This window comes from Salmo salar, chromosome 17 (genome assembly GCF_965601325.2).
Source record: "Salmo salar chromosome 17, fSalSal1, whole genome shotgun sequence".
NCBI classification, from domain to species: domain Eukaryota; kingdom Metazoa; phylum Chordata; class Actinopteri; order Salmoniformes; family Salmonidae; genus Salmo; species Salmo salar.
In genome coordinates this window covers 76,042,744-76,069,118 of record NC_138307.1, presented here as the reverse complement: position 1 = coordinate 76,069,118, position 26,375 = coordinate 76,042,744, and the positions used below count along the sequence as shown (strand labels likewise).

The window sequence follows — 26,375 nt, the reverse complement described above, 5'->3', positions numbered from 1 at the left end:
CCCTCTCAGGACAGGGCTAATTTCCCCTTCCCCTGTCTGATAGATATTAGTCCCTCTCAGGACAGGGCTAATTTCCCCTTCCCCTGTCTGATAGATATTAGTCCCTCTCAGGACAGGGCTAATTTCCCCTTCCCCTGTCTGATAGATATTAGTCCCTTTCAGGACAGGGCTAATTTCACCTTCCCCTGTCTGTGGCGTCTGTCTCTGATTCAGTTTGAAGCTAACCTTGTGCTACTATAACCTCATAATATACTGTAGCTCATGGATACACTTCTGGCCTTCTGGGCTCCTTCTGTTGAAATGGACAGATGTTCCATTAAGAGGTAGCAGGGTCCTCATATGTCACTTTTCCATCACGTGTGTTTCTGTGTGTGTGCCTCTACCACCCGAACCACGTCCCACTTCATGCCCATGCGTGCCTGTCCACACGCTCACGTGAAGTTGAGGCTTAACCAAGTGTACTAATAAGGTATTACATTACAGTAAAATCTGGTGTTGGGTTCCCACTTAACCAACTGTGCTTTAGTGTGTGTGTGTGTGTGTGTGTGTGTGTGTGTGTGTGTGTGTGTGTGTGTGTGTGTGTGTGTGTGTGTGTGTGTGTGTGTGTGTGTGTGTGTGTGTGTGTGTGTGTGTGTGTAAGGTGTGTGTGTGTGTGAGAGTGTGTGTGTTTTGATGTGTGCGCATGTGTTTGTGTAAGCGTGTATTTCTGTGTGCATGCATGCGTACGTGCATGTGTGTGTGCCCACATGAAAAAATACTATTATATACTATGGTAAAATACTATGCTATACTATGGTAAAATACTATAGTATACTATGGTAAACTACTATAGTATTCACTGTATTGTTTTTGCAGACTTTACTGTAGTATTCACTAAAGTCTGCAAAAACACTACAGTGAATACTATAGTATTTAGATTGCAAGCCCTGCCACATCTGTCGAGTGTCGGAACTGGTGTAGTACGATTCGATCTTAGTCCTGTATCGATGCTTTGCCTGTTTGATGGTTCGTCGGAGGGCATAGAGGGATTTCTTACAAGCTTCCGGGTTAGAGTCCCGCTCCTTGAAAGCAGCACCTATACTCTTTAGCTCAGTGCGGATGTTGTCTGTAATCCATGGCTTCTGTTTGGGGTATGTACGTACGGTCAGTGTGGGGACAACGTCATCAATGCACTTATTGATGAAGCCAGTGACATGTGGTGTAGTCAGAAAATTCCAGAATATATTCCAGTCTGTGCTATCAAAACAGTCCTGTAGTTTAGCATCTGCTTCATCTGAACACTTTTTTATTGACTGAGTCACTGGTGCTTCCTGCTTACATTTTTGCTTGTAAGCAGGAATCAGGAAGATAGAATTATGGTCAGATTTGCCAAATGGAGGGCGAGGGAGAGCTTTGTATGTGTCTCTGTGTGTGGAGTAAAGGTGGTCTAGAGTTTTTTTTCCCTCTGGTTGCACATTTGACATGCTGACAGAAATGAGGTAAAACGGATTTAAGTTTCCCTGCATTAAAGTCGCCGGCCACTAGGAGCGCCGCCTCTGGATGAGCATTTTCCTGTTTGCTTATGGCGGTATACAGCTCATTGAGTGCGGTCTTAGTGCCAGCATCTGTTTGTGGTGGTATGTAGAAAGCTATGAAAAATACAGATGAAAACTCTCTAGGTAGATAGTGTGGTCTACAGCTACTCTACCTCAGGCGAGCAAAACCTTGAGGCTTCCTTAGATATTGTGCCCCAGCTGTTGTTTACAAATATACATTGTCTTACCAGAGGCTGTTGTTCTATCCTGCTGATACAGTGTATAACCCACCAGCTGTATGTTATTCATGTCGTCGTTCAGCCACAACTCAGTGAAACATAAGATATTACAGTTTTTAATGTCCCGGTGGTAGGATATACGTGCTTTTAGTTCATCCAGCGATTGTACGTTGGCCAGTAGTACGGATGGCAAAGGCAGATTAGCCACTCATCGGCGGATCTTCACAAGGCACCCCAATCTCTTTCCGCGATACCTCTTGCGTTTTATTTCTCCTGCGAATGACGGGGATGAGGGCCTGTTCGAGTGTCTGGAGTAAATCCCTCTCGTCCGACTCATTAAAGAGAGTTAACTATATTATAAATACTCTGTTAAAAGAAAGGTGTAGAATATACTATAGTAGTGTAGTGTGTTTGTAGACTGTAGTATACTGTAGTATTTACTGCAGTTTTTTTGTTTTATTATCTTCCACAAAGAAGTGGAGGCTTTCACCTTGAGGAAACCTACTGGAGAAATACTAAAAGAGCAAATTTTCCATAACCTGTAGGTAGATAGGACTGGGGTGTGAACACATACTGTAGGTCAGCGCTTCTGCTCTGTTCTACTTATAGGGAACACAATATATGGTCTATACTTGGCATGTCGGTTTCTCACTTATAGGTGGCACAAATTGGGATATGGGGGAGGGGAATGGTTAGGGTATATGCAAGATAAATACATTAGTATTTGCTATAGTTAAAAGTGTAGTGTTTTTGCGGACTGTAGTATTTTGGGGAATAATACTACAACATTCTATAGTTAGGATACTCGAGGGATACTACAGTGTGTAGTATAGTATTCTACAGTATACTACAGTCTACTACAGAATTATATAGTAAGTACTGTAGTATTCTATGGTAAACTGTAGGTTTTTTTTCATGTTGGTGAGTGTGTGTGTGTTTGTGTGTAGGAGATTTTAGTCCCTCTCAGGACAGGGCTCTGTGTCGCCTTACAGATAGAATATCAGCCCACCATCTGTTCTATCCACTAACAGAGGTTTCACTGTGCTGGAACCAGAGACCAGCTACACTTATTATTATGGGTTATTATAGGAAGTCAGGACACACGTTACTGTAGATGTGTGTGTTGTTCTTTGTTTAAGCTATCCTAAGCATCGTTTATCATAATTTATCATCACATGATAATCATTTTTATTATCTCACTCCATTCACACATTCATCCATAGTAAAGAAAGAACTATGAATGTAATGTTAAGTGGTGATTGAGGTGGTTGAATGGAGCGGAATTAGTGTTTCAATACGTCTTCTACAGTTTTTTTCTTTGCTGTTGAATAACTGCTCTTTTCTGGAGCGGTGGTATTTTCTCTCCGGGCATATCCCCGCTTCCGTTCAGGCTCGCCGAAGTGTGAAGTCATTTCTTTTCCCAGGAAACTAGCGGGTGGGTTAAAGAAAGGGAGGAAGCAGTAGTTATGAATATGCTAATGAGAGAGGTGCTTCCAGTAGAAATATGCATTACATTAAAATAAAAAGAGGTGGGGAGAAATGTGATAGTTGAGGCAGCTAGGCTTATTAGGTGAATTCCCCCTTCATAATTTTATGTGCATACATTTTTTTCTTTCTCAGCAGCAAAATGTTTCACTTTCTAAGCTTTTGGCATGTTCTCTAATTATGCCCCCACCCCTTGTACACAAGGCTATTTTGCTCCCAACCAAATTTGGGATCTTGTGTTACCGTAACACCCCCCATCCCCCACCCCCTTCCTTACCAAATAACACAAGATGTCTGACAAAAAAAGCTAAACTAAAAAACACCCTCTCCCCTGGCTTTCCAGTGGTGTCTGCCACCTGGAGTCTCTCTATTAACCCTGGGTAGAGAGCTTGGCTCAGCCTCAGTCACAGAGCTGCTGTCAACTAGCAACAAATGAACCTGTTTCTCTCTCAAACAAGAGACTGGAGAACAATAGAGATGCAGAGCAAGAGGGCTGACACCATGAGACATAGTGGTGTCTACAGGGCTAGTGGTGTCTACAGGGCTGACACCATGAGACATAGTGGTGTCTACAGGGCTGACACCATGAGACATAGTGGTGTCTACAGGGCTGACACCATGAGACATAGTGGTGTCGACAGGGCTGACAGCGTGAGACATAGTGGTGTCTACAGGGTGCGTTGTAGACTGAGTGATGGAGGGCAATGAGAGAGGCACATGCGCACACACACACACACACACACACACACACACACACACACACACACACACACACACACACACACACACACACACACACACACACACACACACACACACACACACACACACACACACACACACACACCACAGTACAAGCCAGCTACAGGCCCTAGAAGTACCCTGTAATGGCCTGCCAGCTTGAGCCAGTGTGTGTCCGTTCGGTACGATGGTTCGCTAATAAAACAGCAGGGTGCCCCCATCCACCCTGCACCGCACCCTGCACCGTCCAGTCAGACCTGAGTTCAACCAGTATTACTATCCTTGCACCGTCCAGTCAGACCTGAGTTCAACCAGTATTACTATCCCTGCACCGTCCAGTCAGACCTGAGTTCAACCAGTATTACTATCCCTGCACCGTCCAGCCAGACCTGAGTTCAACCAGTATTACTATCCCTGCACCGTCCAGTCAGACCTGAGTTCAACCAGTATTACTATCCCTGCACCGTCCAGTCAGACCTGAGTTCAACCAGTATTACTATCCCTGCACCGTCCAGTCAGACCTGAGTTCAACCAGCATTACTATCCCTGCACCGTCCAGTCAGACCTGAGTTCAACCAGTATTACTATCCCTGCACCGTCCAGTCAGACCTGAGTTCAACCAGTATTACTATCCCTGCACCGTCCAGTCAGACCTGAGTTCAACCAGTATTACTGTCCCTGCACCGTCCAGCCAGACCTGAGTTCAACCAGTATTACTATCCCTGCACCGTCCAGTCAGACCTGAGTTCAACCAGTATTACTATCCCTGCACCGTCCAGCCAGACCTGAGTTCAACCAGTATTACTATCCCTGCACCGTCCAGTCAGACCTGAGTTCAACCAGTATTACTATCCCTGCACCGTCCAGTCAGACCTGAGTTCAACCAGTATTACTATCCCTGCACCGTCCAGTCAGACCTGAGTTCAACCAGTATTACTATCCCTGCACCGTCCAGTCAGACCTGAGTTCAACCAGTATTACTATCCCTGCACCGTCCAGCCAGACCTGAGTTCAACCAGTATTACTATCCCTGCACCGTCCAGCCAGACCTGAGTTCAACCAGTATTACTATCCCTGCACCGTCCAGCCAGACCTGAGTTCAACCAGTATTACTATCCCTGCACCGTCCAGTCAGACCTGAGTTCAACCAGTATTACTATCCCTGCACCGTCCAGTCAGACCTGAGTTCAACCAGTATTACTATCCCTGCACCGTCCAGCCAGACCTGAGTTCAACCAGTATTACTATCCCTGCACCGTCCAGTCAGACCTGAGTTCAACCAGTATTACTATCCCGGCACCGTCCAGTCAGACCTGAGTTCAACCAGTATTACTATCCCTGCACCATCCAGTCAGACCTGAGTTCAACCAGTATTACTATCCCTGCACCGTCCAATCAGACCTGAGTTCAACCAGTATTACTATCCCTAAACCGTCCAGTCAGACCTGAGTTCAACCAGTATTACTATCCCTAAACCGTCCAATCAGACCTGAGTTCAACCAGTATTACTATCCCTGCACCGTCCAGTCAGACCTGAGTTCAACCAGTATTACTATCCCTGCACCGTCCAGTCAGACCTGAGTTCAACCAGTATTACTAATCCTGCACCGTCCAGTCAGACCTGAGTTCAACCAGTATTACTATCCCTGCACCGTCCAGCCAGACCTGAGTTCAACCAGTATTACTATCCCTGCACCGTCCAGCCAGACCTGAGTTCAACCAGTATTACTATCCCTGCACCGTCCAGCCAGACCTGAGTTCAACCAGTATTACTATCCCTGCACCGTCCAGTCAGACCTGAGTTAAACCAGTATTACTATCCCTGCACCGTCCAGTCAGACCTGAGTTCAACCAGTATTACTATCCCTGCACCGTCCAGTCAGACCTGAGTTCAACCAGTATTACTATCCCTGCACCGTCCAGTCAGACCTGAGTTCAACCAGTATAACTATGCCTGCACCGTCCAGTCAGACCTGAGTTCAACCAGTATTACTATCACTGCACCGTCCAGTCAGACCTGAGTTCAACCAGTATTACTATCCCTGCACCGTCCAGCCAGACCTGAGTTCAACCAGTATTACTGTCCCTGCACCGTCCAGCCAGACCTGAGTTCAACCAGTATTACTATCCCTGCACCGTCCAGTCAGACCTGAGTTCAACCAGTATTACTGTCCCTGCACCGTCCAGCCAGACCTGAGTTCAACCAGTATTACTATCCCTGCACCGTCCAGCCAGACCTGAGTTCAACCAGTATTACTATCCCTGCACCGTCCAGCCAGACCTGAGTTCAACCAGTATTACTATCCCTGCACAGTCCAGCCAGACCTGAGTTCAACCAGTATTACTATCCCTGCACCGTCCAGTCAGACCTGAGTTCAACCAGTATTACTATCCCTGCACCGTCCAGCCAGACCTGAGTTCAACCAGTATTACTATCCCTGCACCGTCCAGCCAGACCTGAGTTCAACCAGTATTACTATCCCTGCACCGTCCAGTCAGACCTGAGTTCAACCAGTATTACTATCCCTGCACCGTCCAGTCAGACCTGAGTTCAACCAGTATTACTATCCCTGCACCGTCCAGTCAGACCTGAGTTCAACCAGTATTACTATCCCTGCACCGTCCAGTCAGACCTGAGTTCAACCAGTATTACTATCCCTGCACCGTCCAGTCAGACCTGAGTTCAACCAGTATTACTATCCCTGCACCGTCCAGCCAGACCTGAGTTCAACCAGTATTACTATCCCTGCACCGTCCAGCCAGACCTGAGTTCAACCAGTATTACTATCCCTGCACCGTCCAGTCAGACCTGAGTTCAACCAGTATTACTATCCCTGCACCGTCCAGCCAGACCTGAGTTCAACCAGTATTACTATCCCTGCACCGTCCAGCCAGACCTGAGTTCAACCAGTATTACTATCCCTGCACCGTCCAGCCAGACCTGAGTTCAACCAGTATTACTATCCCTGCACCGTCCAGCCAGACCTGAGTTCAACCAGTATTACTATCCCTGCACCGTCCAGCCAGACCTGAGTTCAACCAGTATTACTATCCCTGCACCGTCCAGTCAGACCTGAGTTCAACCAGTATTACTATCCCTGCACCGTCCAGCCAGACCTGAGTTCAACCAGTATTACTATCCCTGCACCGTCCAGTCAGACCTGAGTTCAACCAGTATTACTATCCCTGCACCGTCCAGTCAGACCTGAGTTCAACCAGTATTACTATCCCTGCACCGTCCAGCCAGACCTGAGTTCAACCAGTATTACTATCCCTGCACCGTCCAGCCAGACCTGAGTTCAACCAGTATTACTATCCCTGCACCGTCCAGTCAGACCTGAGTTCAACCAGTATTACTGTCCCTGCACCGTCCAGCCAGACCTGAGTTCAACCAGTATTACTATCCCTGCACCGTCCAGTCAGACCTGAGTTCAACCAGTATTACTGTCCCTGCACCGTCCAGCCAGACCTGAGTTCAACGAGTATTACTATCCCTGCACCGTCCAGTCAGACCTGAGTTCAACCAGTATTACTATTCTTGCACCGTCCAGTCAGACCTGAGTTCAACCAGTATTACTATCCCTGCACCGTCCAGCCAGACCTGAGTTCAACCAGTATTACTATCCCTGCACCGTCCAGCCAGACCTGAGTTCAACCAGTATTACTATCCCTGCACCGTCCAGCCAGACCTGAGTTTAAACAGTATTACTATCCCTGCACCGTCCAGTCAGACCTGAGTTCAACCAGTATTACTATCCCTGCACCGTCCAGCCAGACCTGAGTTCAACCAGTATTACTATCCCTGCACCGTCCAGCCAGACCTGAGTTCAACCAGTATTACTATCCCTGCACCGTCCAGTCAGACCTGAGTTCAACCAGTATTACTATCCCTGCACCATCCAGCCAGACCTGAGTTCAACCAGTATTACTATCCCTGCACCGTCCAGTCAGACCTGAGTTCAACCAGTATTACTATCCCTGCACCGTCCAGTCAGACCTGAGTTCAACCAGTATTACTATCCCTGCACCGTCCAGCCAGACCTGAGTTCAACCAGTATTACTATCCCTGCACCGTCCAGCCAGACCTGAGTTCAACCAGTATTACTATCCCGGCACCGTCCAGTCAGACCTGAGTTCAACCAGTATTACTATCCCTGCACCGTCCAGTCAGACCTGAGTTCAACCAGTATTACTATCCCTGCACCGTCCAATCAGACCTGAGTTCAACCAGTATTACTATCCCTAAACCGTCCAGTCAGACCTGAGTTCAACCAGTATTACTATCCCTAAACCGTCCAATCAGACCTGAGTTCAACCAGTATTACTATCCCTGCACCGTCCAGTCAGACCTGAGTTCAACCAGTATTACTATCCCTGCACCGTCCAGTCAGACCTGAGTTCAACCAGTATTACTAATCCTGCACCGTCCAGTCAGACCTGAGTTCAACCAGTATTACTATCCCTGCACCGTCCAGCCAGACCTGAGTTCAACCAGTATTACTATCCCTGCACCGTCCAGCCAGACCTGAGTTCAACCAGTATTACTATCCCTGCACCGTCCAGCCAGACCTGAGTTCAACCAGTATTACTATCCCTGCACCGTCCAGTCAGACCTGAGTTCAACCAGTATTACTATCCCTGCACCGTCCAGCCAGACCTGAGTTCAACCAGTATTACTATCCCTGCACCGTCCAGTCAGACCTGAGTTCAACCAGTATTACTATCCCTGCACCGTCCAGTCAGACCTGAGTTCAACCAGTATTACTATCCCTGCACCGTCCAGTCAGACCTGAGTTCAACCAGTATTACTATCCCTGCACCGTCCAGTCAGACCTGAGTTCAACCAGTATTACTATCCCTGCACCGTCCAGCCAGACCTGAGTTCAACCAGTATTACTATCCCTGCACCGTCCAGCCAGACCTGAGTTCAACCAGTATTACTATCCCTGCACCGTCCAGTCAGACCTGAGTTCAACCAGTATTACTATCCCTGCACCGTCCAGCCAGACCTGAGTTCAACCAGTATTACTATCCCTGCACCGTCCAGCCAGACCTGAGTTCAACCAGTATTACTATCCCTGCACCGTCCAGCCAGACCTGAGTTCAACCAGTATTACTATCCCTGCACCGTCCAGCCAGACCTGAGTTCAACCAGTATTACTATCCCTGCACCGTCCAGCCAGACCTGAGTTCAACCAGTATTACTATCCCTGCACCGTCCAGCCAGACCTGAGTTCAACCAGTATTACTATCCCTGCACCGTCCAGCCAGACCTGAGTTCAACCAGTATTACTATCCCTGCACCGTCCAGCCAGACCTGAGTTCAACCAGTATTACTATCCCTGCACCGTCCAGCCAGACCTGAGTTCAACCAGTATTACTATCCCTGCACCGTCCAGTCAGACCTGAGTTCAACTAGTATTACTATCCCTAAACCGTCCAGTCAGACCTGAGTTCAACCAGTATTACTATCCCTGCACCGTCCAGTCAGACCTGAGTTCAACCAGTATTACTATCCCTGCACCGTCCAGCCAGACCTGAGTTCAACCAGTATTACTATCCCTGCACCGTCCAGCCAGACCTGAGATCAACCAGTATTACTATCCCTAAACCGTCCTGCCAGACCTGAGTTCAACCAGTATTACTATCCCTGCACCGTCCAGCCAGACCTGAGTTCAACCAGTATTACTATCCCTGCACCGTCCAGCCAGACCTGAGTTCAACCAGTATTACTATCCCTGCACCGTCCAGTCAGACCTGAGTTCAACCAGTATTACTATCCCTGCACCGTCCAGTCAGACCTGAGTTCAACCAGTATTACTATCCCTGCACCGTCCAGCCAGACCTGAGTTCAACCAGTATTACTATCCCTGCACCGTCCAGTCAGACCTGAGTTCAACCAGTATTACTATCCCTGCACCGTCCAGCCAGACCTGAGTTCAACCAGTATTACTATCCCTGCACCGTCCAGTCAGACCTGAGTTCAACCAGTATTACTATCCCTGAACCGTCCAGCCAGACCTGAGTTCAACCAGTATTACTATCCCTGCACCGTCCAGTCAGACCTGAGTTCAACCAGTATTACTATCCCTGCACCGTCCAGTCAGACCTGAGTTCAACCAGTATTACTATCCCTGCACCGTCCAGTCAGACCTGAGTTCAACCAGTATTACTATCCCTGCACCGTCCAGTCAGACCTGAGTTCAACCAGTATTACTATCCCTGCACCGTCCAGCCAGACCTGAGTTCAACCAGTATTACTATCCCTGCACCGTCCAGCCAGACCTGAGTTCAACCAGTATTACTATCCCTGCACCGTCCAGCCAGACCTGAGTTCAACCAGTATTACTATCCCTGCACCGTCCAGTCAGACCTGAGTTCAACCAGTATTACTATCCCTGCACCGTCCAGTCAGACCTGAGTTCAACCAGTATTACTATCCCTGCACCGTCCAGTCAGACCTGAGTTCAACCAGTATTACTATCCCTGCACCGTCCAGTCAGACCTGAGTTCAACCAGTATTACTATCCCTGCACCGTCCAGTCAGACCTGAGTTCAACCAGTATTACTATCCCTGCACCGTCCAGTCAGACCTGAGTTCAACCAGTATTACTATCCCTGCACCGTCCAGCCAGACCTGAGTTCAACCAGTATTACTATCCCTGCACCGTCCAGCCAGACCTGAGTTCAACCAGTATTACTATCCCTGCACCGTCCAGCCAGACCTGAGTTCAACCAGTATTACTATCCCTGCACCGTCCAGCCAGACCTGAGTTCAACCAGTATTACTATCCCTGCACCGTCCAGCCAGACCTGAGTTCAACCAGTATTACTATCCCTGCACCGTCCAGCCAGACCTGAGTTCAACCAGTATTACTATCCCTGCACCGTCCAGCCAGACCTGAGTTCAACCAGTATTACTATCCCTGCACCGTCCAGCCAGACCTGAGTTCAACCAGTATTACTATCCCTGCACCGTCCAGCCAGACCTGAGTTCAACCAGTATTACTATCCCTGCACCGTCCAGCCAGACCTGAGTTCAACCAGTATTACTATCCCTGCACCGTCCAGCCAGACCTGAGTTCAACCAGTATTACTATCCCTGCACCGTCCAGCCAGACCTGAGTTCAACCAGTATTACTATCCCTGCACCATCCAGCCAGACCTGAGTTCAACCGGTATTACTATCCCTGCACCGTCCAGCCAGACCTGAGTTCAACCAGTATTACTATCCCTGCACCGTCCAGCCAGACCTGAGTTCAACCAGTATTACTATCCCTGCACCGTCCAGCCAGACCTGAGTTCAACCAGTATTACTATCCCTGCACCGTCCAGCCAGACCTGAGTTCAACCAGTATTACTATCCCTGCACCGTCCAGTCAGACCTGAGTTCAACCAGTATTACTATCCCTGCACCGTCCAGTCAGACCTGAGTTCAACCAGTATTACTATCCCTGCACCGTCCAGCCAGACCTGAGTTCAACCAGTATTACTATCCCTGCACCGTCCAGTCAGAACTGAGTTCAACCAGTATTACTATCCCTGCACCGTCCAGCCAGACCTGAGTTCAACCAGTATTACTATCCCTAAACCGTCCAGTCAGACCTGAGTTCAACCAGTATTACTATCCCTAAACCGTCCAGCCAGACCTGAGTTCAACCAGTATTACTATCCCTGCACCGTCCAGTCAGACCTGAGTTCAACCAGTATTACTATCCCTGCACCGTCCAGTCAGACCTGAGTTCAACCAGTATTACTATCCCTGCACCGTCCAGTCAGACCTGAGTTCAACTAGCATTACAATTCATTTTCCTTTGTCTGCTCTTCATTTAGCTTACCTGGCGCAAAGGAACGAATGGACTAGTTCCAAAAGTGCAAACCCCGACCCAAGACAGGCAGGCTGAATAAAACACTTTCATTTAGAAAGAAAATGAATCAATGTGAACCCATGTTCTGTCCAGTCAACCAGACCCCCCTCCATCACTCTGTGGGTTCCCATAGTATCCCTCTATTCTCCTCTCCTCCTCCACCAATCCCTCCATCACAGAGGAGTATGGTAGAGGGGTAGCTACCCTCTGTCTGAACCCCAGGCTGGGTGACTAATGTGGGCCTAATCGCTGACCCTGTGAGGTCTAATTCAAACACATTGCCTGTGTTATGTGGTGGCTGGGGCTGGTGCTGGCAGGGAGGGATATTGTGTGGCTGTTGTTGTAATGGCAGCAGGGAGATGAATGGAGGAGTAATGATGGTGGGGGGGATCAGGACACAACGGAGATCCTGGCACTGACCAGACCACATTCATTACTCTATCAGGATATCAATCTAAAGAGGGGATAAAACCCAGCCGGAGGGAGGGAGGGAGGGAGCGAGGAGTGTATAAAAAACAGAAGTGAGCATACACACACACACACACACACACACACACACACACACACACACACACACACACACACACACACATACACACATACATACATACATACATACATACATACATACATACATACATACATACATACATACATACATACATACATACATACATACATACATACATACATACATACATACATACATACATACATACATACATACATACATACATACACACATACACACATACATACATACACTTCCTGGACGTAAGTCCCAACATGGGGTCTTTCATGAGGTAAACAGAGCTAGATGTGTTAACACAAGACAAAGTCCTGTTCAATGTGGTTGTAAGCAGTAGACAATGGCTGACTGAGAAATAATACAACAGACATACTGGAAATGGATGCAGAGGCTTTTCATGGACACTGTTTGTTTGTTTCACCACGACTGACACCAGCCAGAGGGATTTAGTGTAAAGCAAGGAATGTGTCCGCTTTTCTGCTAGCCAATATTTAGAGAGAGAGAAAGAGAGAGAGAGAGAGAGAGAGACATAAACCCTGATGAGTTCACTTGCCAACAGAGTAGTGTGGTGGAGAGATACTATCCAGTTGCCAGTATCCACACGACCACATACCACGTCCAAAAAAACAACACGTTTTACACCCCACTGAGACAAAAACCTAGTAATTTATGCATCGCCAGGGCGGTTTGATGTGTGAATGGTTGTTTGGGTGGATAACTGGTGTGTGTGTGTGTTTGTTTGCGTGTGTGTGTACATGCGCGCGTGTGTGCGTCTAGTGTAATTGTATTGTGGTTGCTAGGGCGGCTGGTTAATGGTTTGTTGATGCAGTTTGTCATAACCCACACCATCCGTGGCTGCTTCGGGTGATCCTCTAGCTCTGATAGACCCATTAGTTATACAGCAGACACAGACACATTGCCCTGCCATGATTTACGATGCTACACAACCCAAACACATTTTTCACACCATGATAGAAACATGAAGAAAACTGTGAAGTTTGCATTCGTTTGTAGGAACATGCTAATGTGAATGCTGAATTACTGTCACTTCTACTACTGTAGTGTGTGTGTGTGTGTGTGTGTGTGTGTGTGTGTGTGTGTGTGTGTGTGTGTGTGTGTGTGTGTGTGTGTGTGTGTGTGTGTGTGTGTGTGTGTGTGTGTGTGTGTGTGTGTGTGTGTGTGTGTGTGTGTGTGTGCCTGTGTGTGTGTGCCTGTGTGTGTGTGCCTGTGTGTGTGTGTGCTTGCGTGCCTGTGTGTGTGCTCCTTGATGACGGTATTGGTGCTAAGCGTGTAGCGGGCAACATGGAGATTCTCAGGCATAAACACAGCCTCCAGTCATGGCACCTTGAAAAACACAATAGAAGAGAAATCCCAGATGATTCTCGTTGCCTATTCTACCTTAAATCAGGAGCGTGGAGGATTTCTGAAGTGTATAATGAATGAAAGAAGGACCCTTTTCTTCTATAGTGAAGGAAATAACCTCCCCTGGCTATTATTCACAGAGGCATAATGGGAGAGAAAATTTGATGATGAGACCCATACAGATGTAGGATCGTAATTTGACCAGTTTCTCACAGCAAGAAAATTATCCTTCAGCAACAGGAAATGTGAATTCTTGTGTGGATTATAAATAATGGATTTTTTTTTAAGGGATGATACATTTTAAAGTGGAAATTGCAAACTTTAGAAGCCTTTTAAAATGGACACTTCCTGCAACAACAGGGCATTCAAATTAAGAGCCGACATCTGTAGTGTGTTCTGCAACAACAGATGCTAACCTTTGATTTCCTGTTGTTACATCAGAAGGCCTGGTCGGTGGAGGTGATGGTGACTAGGCTGATCAGACTGTCTGGTTTCATGTCAGTCATGGTTCACTCTCACTCACTCACCCTCCCTCTCTTCTGTCCGGGTGTCTCCACTGCTGCTCCTGGAACTGGGTGGAGGAGTATGGGTTGTTAAGAGAGAGAGAGTGCGAGTGTCTGTGTGTGTGTGTGTGTGAGAGAGAGAGAGAGAAATTAGCTAACAGTGAGCAAACAAGAGAAGAGGGACAGACCAATCTAGAGAGACCAGTGAGAGAGGGAGTGAGTGATGCAGTGAGTTAGTGAGAGAGTGTTATCAGTGTGTTTCCCAGAACACTGCCTCTCTAATCCATCCATATTGTAGTGTGTGATGTTGGCTGGATTGACCAGAGGGTTTTTACATCAGTCCAGGCCTTACATAGATTGTCTTTTTCATGTTTTCATGTGTTTTTTTAAATGCAGAACTAATTGATTATTTTCAGCTGTGGTGTAGTAGAGGTCTGTATCTGTGTTACCGTGAAGGACACTCATAACATGGTACACTCATCATCAAGGACACACACACACACACACACACACACACACACACACACACACACACACACACACACACACACACACACACACACCACCACCACCATTACCATGAACAGTGATGGCTGTGTTTTAGGGTGTTCCAAAGAGAGCAGACATTTTTTATTTATTTATATATTTTACCGTTATTTTACCAGATAAGTTGACTGAGAACACATTCTCATTTACAGCAACAACTTGGGAAATAGTTACAGGGGAGAGGAGGGGGATGAATGAGCCAATTGTAAGACATACTCTATGGAGTGTAAACCCTCCACTTGGATGAGTGTCTAAAATCGCACCCTATTCCCTATATAGTGCACTACTTTTGACTAGGGCCCCCACTATTTATGGAATAGGTTGTCATTTTAGACACACCTCTAGGGTTCTCCAGTCTCAGTTTACCCCCCTCTGTCTGATTAGCATAACTTGTCACTGTGATTAATTGGTGCAAAACAGCTTATAATGGAAATAATTAACCGTCAAATCAAATCAAATTTGATTTGTCACATGTGCCGAATACAACTGGTGTAGACTTTACAATAAAATGCTTGCTTACGAGCCCTTCCCAACAACGCAGAGTTTAAAAATAAAAAAAGCAACACAAGAGGAATAAAATAAAATACACAGGAATGGAGCAACAGTACATACAGGGAGTACCAGTACCAGTAGCAGTACCAGTACCAGTAGCAGATCAATGTGGAGCTATATACAGGGAGTACCAGTACCAGTACCAGTAGCATATCAATGTGGAGCTATATACAGGGAGTACCAGTACCAGTAGCAGTACCAGTACCAGTACCAGTAGCAGATCAATGTGGAGCTATATACAGGGAGTACCAGTACCAGTACCAGTAGCAGTACCAGTACCAGTAGCAGATCAATGTGGAGCTATATACAGGGAGTACCAGTACCAGTAGCAGTACCAGTAGCATATCAATGTGGAGCTATATACAGGGAGTACCAGTACCAGTAGCAGTACCAGTACCAGTACCAGTAGCAGATCAATGTGGAGCTATATACAGGGAGTACCAGTACCAGTACCAGTACCAGTAGCATATCAATGTGGAGCTATATACAGGGAGTACCAGTACCAGTACCAGTAGCAGTACCAGTACCAGTAGCAGATCAATGTGGAGCTATATACAGGGAGTACCAGTGCCAGTACCAGTACCAGTAGCATATCAATGTGGAGCTATATACAGGGAGTACCAGTACCAGTAGCAGTACCAGTACCAGTACCAGTAGCAGATCAATGTGGAGCTATATACAGGGAGTACCAGTACCAGTACCAGTAGCATATCAATGTGGAGCTATATACAGGGAGTACCAGTACCAGTAGCAGTACCAGTACCAGTACCAGTAGCAGATCAATGTGGAGCTATATACAGGGAGTACCAGTACCAGTACCAGTAGCAGTACCAGTACCAGTAGCAGATCAATGTGGAGCTAAATACAGGGAGTACCAGTAGCAGTACCAGTAGCAGATCAATGTGGAGCTATATACAGGGAGTATGAGTACAAGTACCAGTAGCAGTACCAGTACCAGATCAATGTGGAGTTATATACAGGGAGTACCAGTACAAGTACCAGTAGCAGTACCAGTACCAGATCAATGTGGAGTTATATACAGGGAGTACCAGTACCAGTATCAGTACCAGTACCAGTAGCAGATCAATGTGGAGCTATATACAGGGAGTACCAGTAGCAGTACCAGTACCAGTACCAGTAGCAGATCAATGTGGAGCTATATACAGGGAGTACCAGTACCATTACCAGTACCAGTAGCAGATCAATGCGGAGCTATATACAGGGAGTACCAGTAGCGGTACCAGTACCAGTAGCAGATCAATGTACAGAGGTACCAGGTATTTGAGGTAGATATGTACATGAAGGCAGGGTAAAGTGACTAGGCATCAGGATAGATAATAATAAGGTATTTGAGGTATTGAGGTGTAAGGTTTTTGAGGTGTGTGAATGTGTGAGAGTTTTGAGTGGAAGTGTCGATGTAGTCTGTGAGTGAATGTGAGAGTATTAATGTAATATGTGAGGGAGTGTGTATGTAGTTTGTATAATGTATATAATCTAGCGAGTGTAGGATAGCATAGGGTCAGTGTGCATAGGGTCAGTGCAAGATAGAGTCAGTGTAGATAGTTTGGGTACCATTAATTGACTATTTAGCAGTCTGGCTTGGGGGTAGAGCCGATGCTCAAATACCGTTTGCCGGAAGGTACTATTCAACGCTGGTCTGACCAATCGGAATCCATGCTTGAAGATTGTTTTGATCACACGGACTGGGAAATGTTACGGGTTGCCTCTGAGAATTACATTGACACATACACAGACACAGTGACTGAGTTCATCAGGAAGTGTATAGGGAATGTTGCTCCCACTGTGACTATTAAAACCTACCCAAACCAGAAACCGTGGATAGATGGCAGCATTCGAGGCAAAACTGAAGGCGCGAACCACCACATTTAACCATGGCAAGGTGACTGGGAATATGGCAGAATACAAACAGTCTAATTATTCCCTACGTAAGTCAATCAAACAGGCAAAATGTCAGTACAGAGACAAAGAGGAGTCGCAATTCACCGGCTCAGACATGAGACGTATGTGGCAGGGTCTACAGACAATCAAGGGGAGGGAAAACCAGCCACGTTGCAGACACCGATGTCTTGCTCCCAGACAAGCTAAACACATTCTTCGCCCGCTTTGAGGATAACACAGTGACACCAATGCGGTCCTCTCCCAAGGACTGTGGGCTCTCAATCTCCGTGGCCAACGAAAGTAAGATATTTAAGGCTGTTAACACTAGCAAGGCTGCCGGTCAGACGGCATCCCTAGCCGTGTCCTTAAAGCATGCGCAGACCAGCTGGCTGGAGTGTTTACGGACATATTCAATCTCTCTCTATCCCAGTCTGCTGTCCACACTTGCTTCAAGATGTCCACCATTGTTGCTGTACCCAAGAAAGCAAAGGTAACTGAACTAAATGTATCTCGCCCCGTAGCACTCACATCTGTCATGAAGTGCTTTGAGAGGCTAGTTAAGGATCATATCACCTCCATCTTACCTGATATCCTAGACCCACTTCAATTTGCATAACGCCCCAATGATACAATCGCCATCACACTGCACACTGCCCTATCCCATCTGGACAAGAGGAATACCTATGTAAAAATGCTGTTCATTGACTATAGCTCAACCTTCAACACCATAGCACCCTCCAAGCTCATCATTAAGCTTGGGGCCCTGGGTCAGAACCCCGCCCTGTGCAACTGGATCCTGGACATCCTTACGGACCGCCCCCAGGTCATAAAGGTAGGAAACAACACCTCCACTTCGCTGATCGTCAACACAGTGGCCCCTACAACAGTAGTAGGCCTGATTACCAACAGTGACGAGACAGTCTACAGGGAGGAAATGAGGGCCCTGAAGGAGTGGTGACAGGAAAATAACCTCTCCCTCAACGTCAACAAAACGAAGGAGCTGATAGTGGACAGAAGAGGGAGTTTGTTTGTCCACCCGCCTCTTGAGGATTGACCTCAAGTTCTCAATGGGATTATGGTCTGGGGAGTGGACCCAAAATATCGATGTTTTGTTCCCTGGATGGTTGGGAGAAGATGCTCTCTGAGGATGTGTTGGTACCATTCTTTATTCATGGCTGTGTTCTTAGGCAAAATTATGAGTGAGCCCACTCCCTTGGCTGAGAAGCAACCCCACACATGAATGGTCTCAGGATGCTTTACTGTTGGCATGACACAGGACTGATGGTAGCGCTCACCTTGTCTTCTCCGGACAAGCTTTTAACCGGATGCCCCAAACAATCGGAAAGGGGATTCATCAGAGAAAATGACTTTACCCCAGTCCTCAGCAGTCCAGTCCCTGTACCTTTTGCAGAATGTCAGTTTGTCCCTGATGTTTTTCCTGGAGATAAATGGCTTCTTTGCTGCCCTTCTTGACACCAGGCCATCCTCCAAAAGTCTTTGCCTCACTGTGCGTGCAGATGCACTCACACCTGCCTGCTGCCATTCCTGAGCAAGCTCTGTATTGGTGGTGCCCCGATCCCGCAGCTGAATCAACTTTAGGAGATGGTCCTGGCGCTTGCTGGACTTTGTTGGGTGCCCTGAAGTCTTCTTCACAACAATTGAACGGCTCTCCTTGAAGTTCTTGATGATCCGATAAATGGTTGATTTAGGTGCAATCTTACTGGCAGCAATATCCTTGCCTGTGAAGCCCTTTTTGTGCAAAACAATGATGACGGCACGTGTTTCCGTGCAGGTAACCATGGTTGACAGAGGAAGAACAATGATTCCAAGCACCACCCTCCTTTTGAACCTTCCAGTCTGTTATTCGAACTCAATCAGCATGACAGAGTGATCTCCAGTCTTGTCCTCGTCAACACTCACACCTGTGTTAACGAGATAATCACTGACATGATGTCAGCTGGTCCATTTGTGGCAAGGCTGAAATGCAGTGGAAATGTTTTTGGGGATTCAGTTCATTTGCATGGCAAAGAGGGACTTTGCAATTAATTGCAATTCATCTGATAACTCTTCATAACATTCTGGAATATATGCAAATTGCCATCATACAATCTGAGGCAGCAGACCTTGTGAAAATTTCTATTTGTGTCATTCTCAAAACTTTTGGCCACGACTGCATACTGTATTCTATTCTACTCTATTTTAACCATTGCCACTCCGACATTGCTCATCCCAATATTTATATATTTCTTAATTCCATTCTTTTACTTTTAGATTTCTGTGTATTGTTGTGAATTGTTAGATACTACTGCACTGTTGGAGCTAGGAACACAAGAATTTCGATACACATATTTAGCAGATGTTATTGCAAGTGTAAGTGACCAATAAAATTTGATTTGAACAGTCTATGGCTTGGGTAGCTGGTGTCTTTGGCAATTGTTCGGCATTCCTCTGACACCGCCTGATATAGAGGTCCTGGATGGCAGGTGGCTTGTCCCCAGTGATGTACTGGGCTGTCCGCATCACCCTCTGTAGCACTTTGCGGTCAAGGGCAGTGCATTTGCCATATCAAGCAGTGATGAAGCCAGTCAAAATGCTCTCGATGGTGCAGCTGTAGAACTTTTTGAGGATCCGAGGGTCCATGTCAAATCTTTTCAGCCTCCAATGGGGAGGAGTTGCTGCTGTGCCCTCTTCACAACTGTGTGGGTCTGTGTGGAGTGGACCATGTTAAGTCCTTAGTGATGTGGATGCCAAGGAACTTGAAATTCTCAACCTGCTCCACAACAGCCCAGTTGATGTGGATGGAGGCGTGTTCTCCTTTCATTCTCCTATAGTCCACGATCAGCACTTTTGTCTTACTGACGTTTAGGGAGAAGTTGTCACACACCCCTGAGTGGCCCCCGTGTTGAGAGTCAGCGTGGCGGAGGTGTTGTTGCCTACCCTCACCACCTGGGGTCGGCCCGTCCGGAAATCCAGGATCCAGTTTCAGAAGGAGGGGTTCAGTCCCAGGTCCCTAGCTTGGTGATGAGTTTGGATGGGACTACTGTATGGTGATGAACGCTGAGCTGTAGTCTATGAACAGCATACTCAAATAGTTATTTCCTCTCTTGTCCAGGTGGGAGATGGCAGTGTGAAGTGCAATTGAGATTGCATCATCTGTAGATCTGTTGGGGTGCTGTGTGAATTGGAGTGGGTCTAGGATGATGGTGTTTATGTGTGTCATGACCAGCCTTTCAAAGCACTTCATAATTATAGATGTAAGTGCTACAGGGCAATATTAATTTAGGCAGGTTACCTTGGAGCTCTTGGGAACAGAGACAATGGTGGTCAGTTTGAAACCTGTTGGGATTACAGACAAGGATAGATTGAAAATGACTGTGAAGACACTTGCCAGCTGGTCTGCACATACTTTCAGAATACGCCCTGGTATTCCGTCTGTGATTGTTCCGGAATTGTGAATGTTAACCTGTTTAATTGGTTTTGCTCACATCGGCCATGGAGAGAGAGATCACACAGTCATCAGGAAGAACTGGGACTTCCTCCTAGCAAGCAAAAGGCATTTAGCTCGTTCGGGAGTTCTGCATTGCTGAGCAACTCATGGCTGGGTTTCCCTTTGTAAACCGTTATCGTCTGTAAGCCCTGCCACATACGAGTGTTGGAGACAGGGTATTAGGATTCCACCTTCCTCCTATATTTAGTCATTTCGCAGTCTCCCACTAATAATGTTTTGAAGTGTAACAGGAAATGCAATCGATGCATGAGTTATTAAACACTACACTGTATCCTCCCTCGAAACACAACTTTCCTAGTAAGCCACAGGCAGTGTTGGGTCCCTAGTTCGAATCCTCGAGCTGACAAGGTGAAACATCTGTCGATGTGCCCTGAGCAAGGCACTTAACCCTAATTGCTCCAGGGTTGCTGTTGATAACGGCTGACCCTCCGTGACCCCACTCTCCGAGGGTATCATGACACAAGGTGAGACCCAGATGCAGTTACAGGAGGCAGATGGTTGGAGTCTTACAATGTTTATTAACCCAAAAAGGGGTAGGCAAGAGAATGGTCGTGTACAGGCAAAAGGTCAAAACCAAGTCAGAGTCCAATAGGTACCAAAGGGCAGGCAGATTCAAGGTCAGGGCAGGCAGGATGATCAGGCAGGCGGGAAAGTAGTCCAGAGTCTGGCAGGGGTCAAAACCGGGAAGACTAGCAAAGAGAATAGAAAAGGAGTACGGGGGAAAACAAGCTGGTTGACTTGACTAAACATACAAGACGAACAGCCACAGAGAGACAGGAAACACAGGGATAAATACACTGGGGAAAAGAAACGACACCTGGAGGGGGTGGAGACAATCACAGGGACAGGTGAAACAGATCAGGGCGTAACAGAGGGAAAGGTAAATAAAGGCTGTAGGACAGGGTTCCCACACATAATAGAGAGACATGTGATTGTATAAAAATGTAAGCAAGGTTTGAAATGATGTTTCAATCAAATATTATATCTGTTTTGGCTTCTTGTGATCAACGGTCTACAAAAATCATTCCGTAACTGATTCTAGTTGATGATCCCTGATGTAGCAGAAGAGACTGGGGCTAAATATAGTGATTTCAGAAAGGTCGACAGAGTAATTATATGAATCACCTCTGATCTCTCTGCTCTTCGCTTCATCCATTTCGCTCTAATGACACTAACGAGAAGCTTCATTAGCTTTTAAGAAAGTATTACTGCCCAGATACCAGCCCTTTTAAAGCAGTTTCACCCAGACAGTACATAGAGCTGCAGTTGTTGGGTGCAAACGTTGGAGTTTTCCAACAAATAAAACAAATTCTGATAGGAATATGAACATTTCACTTTAGCCCATTTTCACTTTTGACAAAATTCTTGTCTATGTATAAGCAGTGTCAGATCTGCATAGTGGCTACCTTCCCCATGCAGTACTAGGATCAGTCTGGTTGAGGATGCAGTACTAGGATCAGTCTGGTTGAGGATGCAGTACTAGGATCAGTCTGGTTGAGGATGCAGTACTAGGATCAGTCTGGTTGAGGATGCAGTACTAGGATCAGTCTGGTTGAGGATGCAGTACTAGGATCAGTCTGGTTGAGGATGCAGTACTAGGATCAGTCTGGTTGAGGATGCAGTACTAGGATCAGTTTATTTTAGGTAGTGGCTACTTTCCCCATGCTGTGCTAGGATAATTTGGGATTTTGCCCTAGCACTACAAAGCTGATTAAAAAACAACTGATCATCAAGCTTTGATGACTTGAATCAGCTGTGTAGTGCTAGGGCAAAAAAACTAAACGAGTTTGGGAAACCCTGCCCTATACTCTGCCTGCCATTCTGATTTATGAAACCCTCATCTCTCTCATATTGGAACCGGTTGCCATATTGTGTCAAGACACTGTTATTATTGAAATGAGACAGATTCCAGACTTCCCCAGTCAGATGAGATAGGACTCATTCTCAATACGCTGTTGACTAAATTAGGTTTGGAGATTGTTTGGCACTGGCCAGCTGAGCATCTCTCCGTTCATCATCAAGGAAATAAAATCCCACATCCTGTGTCTGTCGCCATCCCGTGTCTGTCGGGATCCCTTGTCTTTCGACATACTGTGTCTGTATCGATCCCGTGTCTGTCGCAATCCCATGTCTGTCGCGATCCCGTGTCTGTCGCGATCCTGTGTCTGTCTTCATCCCGTGTCTGTCGCGATCCCGTGTCTGTCGACATCCCGTGTCTGTCGCCATCCCGTGTCTGTCTTCATCCCGTGTCTGTCGTCATTGCAATATTGGATATCCATTATTAGAAAAAAATATCCGAACTTCAATTAAATCAGAGGGTACGAAGATCAAGTTAATTGTACTCTTACCGATGCTGTTGAGCATCCCAAACAGCAACCTTTTCACTTTACAGTGCACTACATTTCACCAGAGCCTGGTCAAAAGTAGCGCGCTATATAGGGACTAGGGGGGCCATTTGGAACACAGTATTTTTAGGAGAGGAGAAGCATATGGTCCCTGCTGAATAGACTGTCTGGTTCTCTAGAGGAAACCGCCTGCTGTTCTCATTGTGTTGCAGTCTATTGTAATCTCTTTCAATATGCAGAGGAACTGTCTATCTAAACAACCAGCAGCCGCGGTTTGATGCTGTTAGGGTTGACGTAATGCAGGTTTAAGCTGTGTGTGTGTGTGTGTGTGTGTGTGTGTGTGTGTGTGTGTGTGTGTGTGTGTGTGTGTGTGTGTGTGTGTGTGTGTGTGTGTGTGTGTGTGTGCGCGCGCGCGTGCGGTGTGTGTGTGCGCGCGCGTGCGGTGTGTGTGTGCGCGTGCGTGATTGTTTCCATTAGCTCACAAAGGCATGCTATCTGTCAGCCGTAGCTGCGAGGTTGAGAGGTTTCCATCAAGCTCTTATCTTAATGTGCCCCCCGACACACACACACACACACACACACACACACACACACACACACACACACACACACACACACACACACACACACACACACACACACACACTTATCTACTTATCTCACCTGTTCATATCGACAACAGGCAACACCATTTAGCCATCTTAGTGGATAAGATCGTGTGCTGCAAGTGTGATGTCATTAAAGAGGGTATTCTATTTTTACTCAATCCTCTGGTCCACTTGGCGCTCAAGGGTAGTCTATGTAACACATGAAGAGTTTACTGTCTGTAGGGCCACATCACTGGATACCAGTCTATGTAACACATGAAGAGTTTACTGTCTGTAGGGCCACATCACTGGATACCAGTCTATGTAACACATGAAGAGTTTACTGTCTGTAGGGCCACATCACTGGATACCAGTCTATGTAACACATGAAGAGTTTACTGTCTGTAGGGCCACATCACTGGATACCAGTCTATGTAACACATGAAGAGTTTACTGTCTGTAGGGCCACATCACTGGATACCAGTCTATGTAACACATGAAGAGTTTACTGTCTGTAGGGCCACATCAATGGATACCAGTCTATGTAACACATGAAGAGTTTAATGTCTGTAGGGCCACATCACTGGATACCAGTCTATGTAACACATGAAGAGTTTAATGTCTGTAAACAGGATAACGTCCCATAGACTGTAGTGGAGCATCACTGGCTAACGTATTCTGCTCTTATCTTGAGATAGCAGACCTCAACAGGAAAGGCTGCAGACGAGGCTGGCTCTCAACCAGAGCTACATAGGACAGGTCTATTGATGAAATCATTTGACATTTTACTTGAGTAGCCTGATATTATTAAGGTCTATAATCAATATAAGACTACTACCCTGATGGCCCTGTCTCCTGTCAGGGTCTCTTCCTGACCCTCACACCCTGTGGTAGACCACAATAACTACTGACCTTCACAGACTGGTGTTGGGGAAGACAAGAGCTCTCACTTCAAACACACACAGGTCCATGGGGGCTATGTTGTATTGACATCAGTAACCTTTACCTCGAGGGAACCAGGAAGTACCTCATGTGGTGTTCTCTGTATGTTTCCTTACCGTATGAGATGAGATACAGTATGTCTGTGTGTACGTTTCAGGTTACACACAATAGGAAGCTGTGTTGACGTTACGAGAAAGCAAGCTTCAATCAAAAAGGCATTACTCTCAGACATCAAACCAGTCTTCAAACCGATGACAATACCATAGATACAATATCAATGGAAAGCCCACATAGACTTCAGAAAACGCTCCTCATCCATCATGCTTTTGGGCTGACTGATTTCCTCTTCTCAGCTCTTCTGACAGTTGTATCCTCACCTCAGAGAGAGAGAGAGCGAGAGCGGGAGAGCGAGGGCGAGCAAGAGCGAGCGAGAGCGAGAGCGAGAGAGAGAGAGAGAGAGAGAGATCAGTCAGCCTAAAAGCATGATGGAGGATGTTTATTATCTATTTCACTTGCTTTGGCAATATAAGCATATTTCCCATGCCAATAAAGCCCCTTAAATGTCATTGAGAGAGAGCACAGAGATCAAAACATCACAGTTCACAGATGGTCTTTGCTGTATTGCTGTGTGCTGAACCAGGCAGTAACTCTGTGTGTGTCTAGCTCAGGTCAAATAAGATACCTTTTATTTCTCTATTAGTGGTTAGCCACAGGGTTTTGTTTTCTTCTGTCTTTGCTGTATGCTGATCTTGGCAAGAACTCTGATAGTCAGTCAGGAGATCTAACAGTCTGTCAGGTGAGAGTAACTCAGGAGATCTAACAGTCAGTCAGGAGATCTAACAGTCAGTCAGGAGATCTAACAGTCAGTCAGGAGATCTAACAGCCTGTCAGGTGAGAGTAGCTCAGGAGATCTAACAGTCAGTCAGGAGATCTAACAGTCAGTCAGGAGATCTAACAGTCTGTCAGGTGAGAGTAGCTCAGGAGATCTAACAGTCTGTCAGGAGATCTAACAGTCTGTCAGGTGAGGGTAGCTCAGGAGATCTAACAGTCAGTCAGGAGATCTAACAGTCAGTCAGGAGATCTAACAGTCTGTCAGGTGAGAGTAGCTCAGGAGATCTAACAGTCAGTCAGGAGATCTAACAGTCTGTCAGGTGAGAGTAGCTCAGGAGATCTAACAGTCTGTCAGGAGATCTAACAGTCAGTCAGGAGATCTAACAGTCTGTCAGGAGATCTAACAGTCAGTCAGGAGATCTAACAGTCTGTCAGGAGATCTAACAGTCAGTCAGGAGATCTACCAGTCAGTCAGGAGATCTAACAGTCAGTCAGGAGATCTAACAGTCAGTCAGGAGATCTAACAGTCTGTCAGGTGAGAGTAACTCAGGAGATCTAACAGTCAGTCAGGAGATCTAACAGTCTGTCAGGTGAGAGTAACTCAGGAGATCTAACAGTCAGTCAGGAGATCTAACAGTCTGTCAGGTGAGAGTAGCTCAGGAGATCTAACAGTCTGTCAGGAGATCTAACAGTCAGTCAGGAGATCTAACAGTCAGTCAGGTGAGAGTAGCTCAGGAGATCTAACAGTCAGTCAGGAGATCTAACAGTCAGTCAGGTGAGAGTAGCTCAGGAGATCCAACAGCCAGTCAGGAGATCTAACAGTCAGTCAGGAGATCTAACAGTCAGTCAGGTGAGAGTAGCTCAGGAGATCCAACAGTCAGTCAGGAGATCTAACAGTCTGTCAGGTGAGAGTAACTCAGGAGA

The 26,375-nt window shown here is 46.6% G+C and overlaps 1 protein-coding gene and 1 non-coding gene across 2 annotated transcripts in view; one reads left to right on the top strand and one right to left on the bottom strand.

The window, feature by feature from the left end:
- The window catches only part of pdzrn4 (PDZ domain containing ring finger 4), an 86,827-nt gene that overhangs the window by 25,685 nt on the left and 34,767 nt on the right, over nucleotides 1-26,375 (top strand). The window lies entirely within an intron of this gene.
- LOC123743876 (U7 small nuclear RNA) lies at nucleotides 2,232-2,286 on the bottom strand. Its single transcript, XR_006770728.2, has one exon. It is a non-coding gene; the product is annotated as a U7 small nuclear RNA (small nuclear RNA).